At 44.6% G+C, this 10,448-nt stretch overlaps 1 protein-coding gene across 1 annotated transcript in view; it reads right to left on the reverse strand.

Annotated features, from left to right (window-relative positions):
* The window catches only part of CDKAL1 (CDK5 regulatory subunit associated protein 1 like 1), a 621,365-nt gene extending 616,168 nt beyond the window's left edge, over positions 1 to 5,197 (reverse strand). Inside the window, exons 1-2 of the mRNA XM_067537586.1 lie at positions 5,110 to 5,197; positions 3,090 to 3,132 (exon numbers count right to left, since the gene is read on the reverse strand). The gene's annotated coding sequence lies outside the window, so the exon portion shown is untranslated. The remainder of the gene's footprint in view (positions 1 to 3,089; positions 3,133 to 5,109) is intronic.
* Between the last annotated feature and the right edge of the window lie 5,251 nt (positions 5,198 to 10,448).

Below are 10,448 nucleotides of genomic sequence, written 5' to 3' on the forward strand. Positions count from 1 at the left end.
TATATTTATAGCTTTATTTAATTATTTTTATTTACTATTATATATGTTAATTATGTATATACGGTTTTTATTTTTTATTATATTTTATTTTTATTATGATAATTGGGGTTGTTAAAACAACATTTGGTGACAGGAGGGGAGGTATGAAAATATGCCCCTTGGCAGTTAGAAAGTGTACCCACAGACATTCAAGGATAACTTGTTTTTATTATTGTTATTTGTGTGTAGCTGTAATCATACATGTTGTGTATTTTATTTTGTTATGTGCTGAGGTATGCAGAAACTGAGACATCTGCAAGGTCACTTAGTAGGTTTATTTATTTTTGCTAACCGGAAGATATCATGCTACAGGGGTTAGAATAGGCAAGCAAGCAGCTGAAGCTATGCTAGACCTTTAGGACACGGGTCAGGCAACTAAAATTTTACTGAGCCTCCAACACACGGTACACCCACATCTTGAATACTGCATGCATATCTGGTCGCTCCATCTCAAAAGAAGATGTATTGGAATTGGAAAAGGTACACAGAAAAGGGCAACTAAAATTATCAGGGATATAGAAAAGCTTCCATATGAGGAGAGATTAATAAGACTGGGACTTTTCAGCTTGGAAATGAGATGACTAAGGGAAGATATGATAGAAGTTTATAAAATCATGATGGGTGTAGAGAAAGTAAAGAAGGAAGTGTTGTTTACTCCTCCTCATAACACAAGAACTAGGAGTCACCAAATGAAATTAATAGGCAGCAAGTTTAAAATGAACAAAAGGAAGTATTTCTTCACACAACACACAGTCAACCTGTGGAACTCCTTGCTAGAGTATATTGTGAAGGCCAAGATTATAATAGAGTTCAAAAAAGAACTAGATAAGTTCATGGAGGCTAGGTCTAACAATGGCTATTAGCCAGGATAGGCAAGGACTGCTGTTTGCCAGAGGTTGGGAATGGCCAATGGGATGGATCACTTGATGATTATGTTCTATTCATTCCCTCTGAAGCATCTGGCATTGGCCACTGTCAGGAGACAGGATACTGAGCTAAATGGACCATTGGTTTGAGCCAGTATGGCTGTTTTTATTTTCTATAGATGTTTGTGAATGATATCAAGCTGGGAGAAGTTGCAAGTGTATTGGAGGATAGGATTAAAATTCAAAATGATGTGGACAAACTGGAGAAAGGGTCTGAAATTAATAGGATGAAATTCAATAAGGACAAATGCAAAATTCTCCACTTAGGAACAAACAACCAGTTGCAAACATACAAAATGGGAAATGACTGCCTAGGAAGGAGTACCGTGGAAAAGGATCTGGGAGTATAGGGCATCACAAGCTAAATAAATATGAGTCAACAGTGTAACACTGTTGCAAAAAGAGCAAACATAATTCTGGGATGTATTCGCAGGAGTGTTGTAAGCAAGACACAATTCTACTCAGTGCGAATTAGGCCTTAACCGGAGTATTGTGTCCAGTTCTAGGTGCCACATTTCAGGAAAGATGTGGACAAATTGGAGAAAATCCAGAGAAGAGTAGCAAAAATTATGAAAAGTCTAGAAAACATGACTACTGAAAAAATTAGGTTTCTTTAGTCCAGAGAAGACGAAAAGAGGACATGATAACAGTTTTCAAGTACATAAAAGGTTGTTATAAGGAAGAGGGAGAAAAACTGTTCTCATTAACCTCTGAGATAGGACAAAAAACAATGGGCTTATATTGCAGTAAGGGAGGTTTATGTTGGACATTAGGAGAAACTTCCTAACTGTCAGGGTAGTTAAGCACTGGAATAAATTGCCTAGAGAGGTTCTAGAACCTCTGTCAATGGAGATTTTTAAGAGCAAAACACCTGCCAGGGATGGTCTATATAATACTTAGTCCTGCTTTGAGTGCAGAGGCCTGGACTAAAAGACCTCTCAAGATCCCTTCCAGCCCTACACTTCTATGATTCTATGTAAGGCTCCCAAAGTTCTAACCATTTGACTAAAGGTCCTTCCCCAACTCAGATGCTGAGCTTTCCATCTACCCTGATGTCAATTTCACTAGGTCTCCAAGGGGTAGAGAAGACCTGAATTTCTAAGGTACAAAATCAAGCAGAAAAAGTTCTAACAAAAACCTTTCAGATATATACATATATATTAAATTACAAAGAGGCTAAAATGGGGCCAAAATCTTTATATTTCTCCTTTTCAAGTCACCTGTAAGTTTGTCATCTCAGGAATCTTATTTACTTTTTACAAGCAGCCCAGTACTAAAATATGCACTATTCTTGCCTCCACACAGTAGACAAAACATTTTGTAAGTTTCTGTTTCAAGTTTGAGATCTTCCAACTGCAAGAGAAAGTTTCATCAACAATATCTCAGTCCTTTTAAAACCTAAATTACGTACCTACACAGGCATGTATGAATATTTCATGCAGGCAAACCAATAAACTGATAAAAAAAAGCAAGGTGGAAAAGAATATCAGTCTACTTATACTGCTTACCTGAGAACATAGCCAACCATGAATGAAACACTGCAGAAGTAAGTTATAAAAGGTAATCTATTAAGTTTGTATTACTCATTTTCCCCCAGACTGAAGTTTCTTCCACTAGCATGCAATGGACCACCACACAGGCCCACTTTACATACCAAGTTGCAATGGCTTAATTAAATGTGTGATTTAAAAATCAATTTAAACAACTGAAAAACCCTGTGTGAACACTCATAACTCAATTTAAGGCAGTCTAATGTTGACTTAGTTAAATCAGTTCCTTGTCATTTTAAGTTAAATCACTATAAGCCTGCGTTAAACTGATTTAAAAGTGCCCATGTAGGAGTCCAGTTTTTAAATTGGATTTAGTTAAACCAGTCCACCTTGTATGAATAGAAAACCAAAAATCTATACTCAGAGAGCAGTGACTAGACCTTTGGGGGAAAAACAACAGTTTCAAGACATTACTGCTCTTTTCTTAAGTAAAGTCTAGGTGAAGTGTGAGACACGCTATAGAACAAAGCACTTTAAAATTAGACACACTATTTTCTGGGTCATAAAATGAGAACAAAGAATTAGATGGTTCTACAGAAACATACTAAAACACCACAATCGGACTAAAACATACCTTGATTTATGCAATTTGTCTTAAATTCTCTTGAATAACGTATCTGAAAAGTAGAAAAGATGCTTAGAGACAAGATTTACCTAAACATATTCAGAAATCTGCCATAGATAAAATATCATTTACTGAATGTGATTAAGTGTTCTTAAAAACATAACTTAATAACCACTTCAACTTTGGCTGTGTAAGTGAACTCTCCATTTGACACCTGAGGAGCATGTTTACAGACTCCTGCAGTAAGACAACTATTCTCAATGAGGATAAATATTCAGAGTAAAAAGAGAAGTCTAAGGTGGCAGAAGTGTGATGATAAAGTTTTGTTTCATTTGTTTTCTTTGTGTCATCAGCTTTCTACTCACAGTAAGAGCGCTTTGAGCTACATATTGACTCTGGAGTGCATTATTTTCTTTAAGAGAGTGGAATGTTTAGGAAAGGTACTAATCTGAGACCTCTGTAAATGGAAGATCCATGTTCATCCACCAGGATACAGTACAAGCTGTAACAATGCAAGTTCCTAAACAATGTGGCAACAGATTGAGAGGGACTACATTTCGGGATTAAGTCAGTACTTTTCTTTTACTGACCATTCAGTCCAAGCTCAAGAATGCCAACAAGGTTAACGGGATGATGTTTTTCAACATCGACGTGCCCCACAAGGAACTGAGCTGAGAACACAAAAGTATCACTGACTAGTTATCTCAGCTTTCCTCTGTTCAGTCACTTCTGCTCCAGCTCATCACACAATAGTATTTGCATTAGGCCTTTTCAGATTCCTCTCCATATTTAAAAAAAAATATTTTAAAAGGAAAGTATAGACAAATCTTTGCATAGAAAAGAATCTGGTTTGAATGTATCATGGTGGACTGAACCAACAGATCTTGTCACCTTTCATAACATTGAAACACCATGGGAGAAGTAGACCAGATGCTGAGCTTTAGACAACATATTCTTAGAACATGGGTCGGGTCTCCCACTTGGGGTCAGGACCAGCAGTGTTGCCTAATGACTAGCACAGGGGTGGCCAATCTGCGGCTCGCGCGCCTTTTGCGGCTCTTTGCTTCTCTGGAGGGTAAGAGAGGAGGGGAGCTTGTCAATTGAGAAGTGAAATTGACAACCTGCCTCCAAAAATGAGGGATCAGCGCAAATTGTCAGTGGAGGGTAAGGAAAATGTGGCTCTTAAGATTATCAACAGCTATTTTTCGGCTCTTTGTCTCTGACTGGTTAGCCACCCTTGGACTAGCACAACACACTGGGTCTCAGGAGACCGGGGTTTATTCCCAGCTCTGTCTCTGATTTAGGGGCTGACCGGGCAAGTAATTTCACCTCTGTGCTTCAGGGTATGTCTACTCTGCAATCACAGGAGATGGCTGCAGCTAGCTAAGCTAGCTAGCTCGGGTACTGGCAGCAATGACGCCAAAACAGCACAGACTGTTGCACGAGCCTGCCCTGCGGGAAAACCTGGGTAATTCCTCGCTCGGGGTAGCCCGTGGTGCCATGACACCGCTGCTGCCAGTACCCCAGCCAGCTGGCGCAGCGCTCGCTCGCCGGGGCCGCACGAGCCACGTACCCCGGCACTGCCAAGCAGCTGCCCTGTCAGTGTCCCCCACCATGGGGGGAGCTGCGCACGAGCCGCGCCAGGCGGGAGCCGGGGACGATGTTACCGTTGCAGGCAATGGGGGGGGGGGGGGGGGTTGCCCAAGCTGGGCTAGGGCAGAGCCGCGCTCTCAGCCCAGGGCACCAGGGGCTCCGCTCAGGCCGGGACTGGCGGGCTCCGAGTCCGCACCCAGCAACCGAACCACGCCAGCTACGACCAGCCCCGTCCTCTGTAAACACTGGAAGGGGGGGCGGGGGGCGTCACCACCCCGCCGCGCTACTCTTGAGGGGCAGCCAATGCCCGCCCCGCCGGCCACAGGAGCGCGGCCCTGAGGGGGCTCGGGCCCAGTCCCCAGGCAGCGGCCCAGACAGACCCTAAAGCGATTCCGGAAGGGGGGGGGATGGGGGAGTGGCAGTTACAACGACTCACCGTCACCTCTCGTCCCAGCCCGCGCGCCTTCAGCTGGACTGCGCCATGTTGCCGTCCGTCCGTCCGCCCCGCCCCTTCTCACGTCACTCAGCGTCGCGCGAGGCGGCGGCGGCGGCAGCGGCAGCAGCAGCAGGAGCGACGGGATCGCAGGACGGACCAACTAGGTCGTTCCGCCCCTCGGGCCCCAGCGCTCCACCTCAGAGCGAGGCTGGGTGGCCGGCCCCGCCCCCAAGTTCGCAGGCGGCACTGGCGCCGCTGAGGCGTGTGTCTCCTGGGCACTGTCACCCCGCCTCGTCTCACAGCCAGGCGGAGGGAGGCGGAGGCGGGGCCGGGGCCGGGTGGGGTTTGCTTTGGGATGCGATTGTTCGTTGTCCCGCGGCCCTGCTTGTCCCCGCGGTGGCCGCCGAGCCTCTGTGCTACGCTGGGCACCTAAAAGGAAGGAGACCCTGCTGCGCGATACGGGCTATAGGTCCTTGCAGAAGGGGAAATTATTCATCCCTACTCTAGGCAGTGGGCGATCGCCAGGCAGCCCAGGGGTGGCTTGTGGATGAAATCGAGCCTGTCTTTCCATTAGTGCCGCTGTGGTTGTTGAAGAGGATGACTGAAGAGGCGTGAGACCTAATGAGGAGCAACCACTGCTTGGAGAAAAGCAACAAAGGGACATGAAACGGGCCGTCACAAGAGCTTTATATCTCAAACCCTCCGCCGACACAGCTCTCCACTACTTCAATACCTTCTTCGGCAAGGGACGAGCACTGCTTACAAAATCAATCCTCATCCCCCTAAGTTTCAGGTTTGTGGAGAATGGACGTTTAATAGCGGCCCAGCAGCCGGATCTGGAGAGTGTCAGCAACGCTTAGCAACTTTTGGTACTACCTGTGATCATGTGGTGGGAGGGGCAAGCTGGCACCACTGCCTCATCTGGGGATGAGGACGACGCCATCAGCGAATCTGGTGGTAGTGGCTGCTGTGGTAGCTCCAATTGCTCTTGTGCCTCTCCTTACTCCAGGGGTAGTTGGAATTCTCCTGCTCGAGGTGATCTTCGGCAAAAGTGATGCCTCTGGTATTCAAACTCTGCGACTTGATAGTAGGGATTCCATGCTTTCCAGTAACACCAGTAAGTGGGATCATAGTGATAGTCGGACAGACCCCATGTTGGGCATCATTGCTTCGTGGTCAGTAGGTAAGGATCCAGTGGATGTGGGAGTCTCTGAGAGACTCTAGAGGCCATATCTGGGCTGACGTGCCATGTACAGACCATTGACGGAACTGGCAGCACCATCACCTGCTCCTCAGAGTAAGAGTCATCAGACTCGAAGGGTGGAGCTATTGGTACCAGCTACATTTTGGTAGCTCGGCCAGAGAGGTGTAACCAAATGAATAGCATCCCGACAGTGTCTGGTGTGTTTGGCCCTACTGGAGCTTGGGACCAGGGACTGACACATGGACAACATATGGATGTCATTCACTATCACCAGGGCTGCCAGGATCAGTGACACTGGATCCTTGTAAATTGCCAGATCCTCCAGAAGGATGTGCTGAGGTTAGGCAGAAGAATGACTGGTGGGGGTCTTTGGAATTGGATATGTTGGTATAAATACGGTAATCTTGGTTCAATGTGGAACCACCAGTGCTGGAGGCAATCTGCTCCTATTGTCCTTAAACACCTTTGTAGATTGTTTCAGAGTACTAGAAGCTCCCAGTATTGTCAGTGCTGGCCTGTGATCCCCATGAGTTCCAGACAAGTCTCACCTGGTCCCAAGGGAAGAGAGAAAGCCACCCTCTTCTAGCAGACCTATGGGTCGTTTAGCCCTCTTTCTTCTAAGGTTGCTTCTCCTTACCTTCATCGTGCCTTTTTATTAAAAGCATCCTTTTTATTAGAAGCATCCTTCAGTGTGCTGGAGTCTTCCGTTGGTATTTGACAGCTCTAGTTGATAATGCACGGAACAGGAAGGTCCCAGGTCTAACTGAGACCTTATGGTGAGCTCCATCAGGTGCTTGCGAAGTCTGAAGTCCCAGAACAGCTTGTGTGGGGAGGAAAGAAGTAGCAGATGTCACATTTGGATGGGATGTTTGACTCCTCCAGCAGTAAAGGAAGCTCTTGTGTGGGTTTCTTATCAGGAAGACTCAAGAGAAGGAGAATCAAGGCTTGAAGGCTGGATCTTTGGGCATCAGTGCCCGGATTCCTGCTAACTAAACTAAGACTGTGTGCTAACTAACAAAACTATTAAATATATACAATATTTTTACAGGGAAGGTGAGCTTAAGAAGCTAAAACTATGGACACAGGTGGTTCTATCTCAGACCGTGAGAGATAGCAAAGGAACAAAGAGGCAGTCGGTTTGTGCCACAGTTCATGGCACAAAGCAGCATAGTGTGTAGGCATACATCAATGGACACTGCTATTGAAAAATTTCCAGGCCTGGGCACACAGAGCACATGCCCACCCACAGTGAATACCAATAGAAACCAGCACTCAAAGACAACAGTTACTGGAAAGTAACCTCTCTTTCTGCTTTGAGTGGTCTCTATATATTCCCTCCTGTGGGAGATTAGCAAGCAGAACTATCCCCAAGGAAGGTGGGTTAAGGAGTCCTAGGCAAACAAGGACTGCAAAACTGTGAAAACAAGCATCAGCTGCAGATGGCAATTCAAAAGAATATTGGAAGGACCACAGTTTTACTCTCCCACATCAGATTGTTCCGACAGGTTAATGATCCCCGGGAGTCAATGAGTCGATTAATGACTAAATGAATTGTATTATAAAACAACAGGAATAATATAGCTTTTTAACCATTTCTAGACTAATACAATAGAATATGAAACAGACAATTACCATACAATATAAACTGAATTTGAACTGACAGTTAACTTCAAGACACAGAATGATTTTAAACAGTTAACTGCAAGGTACAAACTAATTTTAAAAAGACAACAAACAGTTAACTGCAAGTTACAGACTGATATGGAGGAAGGAATGTAAAGCTGCAACACAGACTGACAGTTAACTCCTTACTATCCAGGCGAGGACGACACAGCATAATAAACGTAAAAACTTGAACTCGGCCAGCTAACAGACGATTCGCGCTCGGGGGGGACACAGGAGCGGGAGAGTCCGGACCAGGTGATCAGGCTGGTAGTTCGGGAAGGCTCTCAACCAGGGGCTTGGATGAGACCCCTTTTATGGGCTTTGTGCCAGCACCAGATTGGCCAGGGGATACTTGCAATATGTTTCGTTTCCTGGTTGATGTTAAGTTTCGTTTCCCATATAATGGTCAGTTAAGTTTCGTTTCCCATATATGACGTGGGAGTCGAAGGCACAGCCGATCGCATAGGTATACCCTAAGAAGGTCAGGTCGTGGGTTGACTGTTAGCACCGAATAGGTAGGGAGGGGGGGCGAGGGGTGGTCATGGCAGAATTGGTGCAGCGACACAGATCTAAGTGAGAGACATTATTTTTTTCTGTATATGTTAATGTATAGCTTTTCAAGCAACAGCTCTGCAAATTCTACAAAAAAGATACAAGGCATGCAATGTATGCTGTTTTCAGATTAATTGTATACTTTTTGATATATCCAGGTGACTGAATACTTGCCAAGTCTTACTAAGAGTATGAAAGATGTATAAAAGAGAGTTGGGGAAACGCAGGTAGTTTAGAGGCCTGTTTGAGATGAAAATAGGGATGACTTGAGAATGAAAATAGATATTTGAGGTACTGACTGAGCCAATCACATTTCTTATATGGACTAAAGTTTATATAGAGAGGACTGGCCATGCCGTCTGTATCTCAGGTATGGTTATGAGAAAAGTCCTCTTCTCGGGTGTATTGTACAAGTGGTATTCAGGAGACACTTTGAGCCTAAGGTGCTTGAAAAAAATATATTTTACTGAGTGACCAGTTCCAATTTCTTTTGCATAACAGCACATGGGCTTCTGTAACATCATTCCCACAGACTTCCTGTCTTTGAAGCTAAGCTTTTTAAAAACACAGAGCCCTGTACCTCAGTACAGATGATATTCTGTCAACTAGCAAACCAGAGATCCCAACAGCTTTGTGAAACAAGACAATGACCTCAGATCAAAAGCAATACATGCACTACAGGAAATCCCTCTAGGCATGAATACATCTGCCCTATGGTACTCACAGTACAACCAAGTATACTGCTATAAAGAAATCCAGATTCCTTTGGAGCAGCCATGAAGGCAAAGCAGCTGACTCAAGTAGCCCTAATAGTACATTCAGCAATCCTTCTAAAAGCTAGAATATTGCAACATGAGTAATGACTGTTGCCTCAAGCACGTGAGGGTGGAAGCTTAAGTTACATCCTAAGCAACCTGGAAGAACTAATAGCATCGTTCTGAATGTTTGAAGTGTAATACATGGCAGTGTTTAAAGTAAGAGGAGTATGTTTGGTTAAAAACTCCTGATTTTTTTTATAAAAAAACACTAGGTTATTGAAAAATGGCCCCATCAAGCATGGCAGCAGTTGATGTCAGAATGTCAACCTGGGATGATTCAGGATCAGGTGGAGAAATTTACCCCAACCTGAAGACAAATATCTGGAAAGTGGTGCTAACATCAGACCTAGGATGTTTGAACCAAAGTGTCCACATCCTGTTATGGCTATGACTGACATGTAGACAGCTCTCCCGAACCAGTGGAATCAGAGGGAACGCAGAAATTCCTGTCTAAAGAAAAGGATTTTGTCAGTAATGTGAGTCTTATTTGACTCTACCGTGGAGAGAATGGGTATTCTCATCAGTAATAAAAAGAGGCCTACTCTGGACATATCACCTGATAGGTGACAATTTGCCTGGGCTGTGGCATAGCAATAGCACTAACACACCAACAAGTCTGAAATTTGGTGGTGGTCATCTCAGTTGAGAATCCCAGATGTACGTTAAGTGCTTTTGCATTGGGCATTATTGCTACCTATACACTCAGGTTCAGGTAAGTAACTCCTGAGGGATCTGCTCCTGAAGCAGATTGCTTGCTGTGCCCAAATGAAGGATGAAAGTTCAAAGTGTTTCTGGCATTGCAACAGAATAGGTTCCAGGATTAAAGTATTAGGGGAGGCAGGGGGAGGGCACCAAAGAGCCCACTCTGATCAGAACCTTTATTGACAAAGCAACGTGGTGTGACTACCAAAATGTATTTACTGTTGTTCCTTGGTAGCTCAGAGGATGTCAATGTGCAATTGACTCCACTTAGAACAACAGGTCTAGTGACTCAGGAGGTTCTAGAGCTATCCCAATATAGGTTTGAGAATGAGTTTCCAAGGTTTCCGTGCCAAGGATGTTTCAGCACTCAAGGACACTTTGGTTAAAGAATCCAGCTG

The sequence above is a fragment of the Emydura macquarii genome, unplaced genomic scaffold, assembly GCF_026122565.2.
Source record: "Emydura macquarii macquarii isolate MOO-44397 ecotype Brisbane River unplaced genomic scaffold, CSIRO-AGI_Emac_v2 contig_431, whole genome shotgun sequence".
NCBI classification, from domain to species: Eukaryota; Metazoa; Chordata; order Testudines; family Chelidae; genus Emydura; species Emydura macquarii.